This window comes from Entelurus aequoreus, linkage group LG02 (assembly GCF_033978785.1).
Source record: "Entelurus aequoreus isolate RoL-2023_Sb linkage group LG02, RoL_Eaeq_v1.1, whole genome shotgun sequence".
Classification (NCBI taxonomy): Eukaryota; Metazoa; Chordata; class Actinopteri; order Syngnathiformes; family Syngnathidae; genus Entelurus; species Entelurus aequoreus.
In genome coordinates, this window is record NC_084732.1 from 3,304,684 (window position 1) to 3,306,665 (window position 1,982).

Genomic DNA, 1,982 nt, shown 5'->3' on the forward strand with positions numbered 1-1,982 from the left:
CTCGTCGCTTCTGCCACGCCGCCCTTTGAGTCCCGGAGAGGATCACAGCCTGATGACACTTGGCAAAAATGGCGCTCTTAATTACAGTCTTTTTTTTGGGGGGGGGGGGGGGGGGGGGGTGTGGGGGGGGGGGGCACACGTGCTGGCGCTTAGTCATGTGCAAAGAGTTGATACCTTTCCACAACACGGACCGATGCTTCCGGAACATTACACCTCGCCGGATCTCGGGCGGGGGGGGCGGGGGGGGGGGGGGGGGGGGGGGCGAGGGGCGGTCACACAGAACGACGGAGGGGGGCCGGCTGCTGGACACGGTTCCGGTTTAGGGAATATCATCCGTGGCGTGGAAACACTCGTCCGGAATAAAGCGGCCCACGCACGCACATGTTGATGTTTCCATCACACGTCTTTGGTAGCCTTCCGCGGGACTTTGGCCACACATTTCACAATAAAAGTACGGATTAGGGCACAAGCAAAATGTTCAATCCTGTGATTATAATAGTATTTATGTACAAAACCCAAAACCAGTGAAGTTGGCACGTTGTGTAAATGGTGAATAAAAACTATATTGCCAATCCTTTTCAACTTATATTCAATTAAATAGACTGCAAAGACAAGATATTTAATGTTTGAACTGGAAAACTTTGTTATTTTTTGCAAATATTAGCTCATTTGGAATTTCATGCCTGCAACATGTTTCAGTGGCAATAAATACTGATAAAGTTGAGGAATGCTCATCAAACACTTATTTGGAACATCCCCCAGGTGAACAGGCTAATTGGGAACAGGTGGGTGCCATGATTGGGAGTAAAAGCAGCTTCCATGACACGCTCGGTCATTCACAAAGAAGGACGGGGCGAGGGTCACTCTAAAAAGCTAGTCAAAGATCCTCTATAGCAGTGGTCCCCAACCACCAGGCCACGGCCCGGTACCGGTCCGCGGACCGATTGGTACCGGTCCGCGCAAGAAATTTAATTAAAAAAAAAAAAAAAAAAAAATATATATATATATATATATTTTTTAAATTAAATCAACATAAAAAACACAATATATACATTATATATCAATATAGATCAATACAGTCTGCAGGGAATACAGTCCGTAAGCACACATGATTGTATTTCTTTATGAAAAAAAAAAAAATGAAAAAAAAAACGTGCGTTTAAGGCACTTGTCAAAGATCCTTAGTGACCGGAGTGCTCTGATCATTTTAAAGGACCAACAGCAAAAAAAAAACAGGAATCAAAGATCATCTATATCAGTGTGTTTGTCAGCCTGTAATGCACTGTTCCACCACTTGTGGCGAGTCACGACAAAATCAAAACAGAAGAAGTCTGGAGCTAAAATCAGAGAAGCGCAAAAATTGTGACTAAATTGGTGAAGCTGTATTTTGATTTGTACTTACATTTTATTGACAATTTTTTTTAGAGAAATATTTATTATTATTATATATTATTATTTATCATCAATTTAGTCAGAGTTTATTTCTATCACACATCTTTGGTAGCCTTCCACGGAACTTTGGCCACACATTTCAAAGTAAAAGTACAGATTAGGTACAAGCAACATGTTCAATCCTGTGATTATAATAGTATTTATGTACAAAACCAAAAAAACAGTAAAGTTCTCACGTTGTGTAAATGGTAAATAAAAACAGAATACGATGATTTGCAAATAGTTTTCGACTTATATTCAATTGAATAGACTGCAAAGACAAGATATTTCATGTTCACACTGGAAAATGTTGTTATTTTTTGCAAATATTAGCTCATTTGGAATTTGATGCCTGCAACATGTTTCAAAAAAAGCTGGCACAAGGGGCAAAAAAGACTGAGAAAGTTGATTAATGCTCATCAAACACTTATTTGGAACATCCCACAGGTGAACGGGCTAATTGGGAACAGGTGGGTGCCATGATTGGGTATAAAAGTAGATTCCATGAAATGCTCAGTCATTCACAAACAAGGACGGGGCGAGGGTCACCA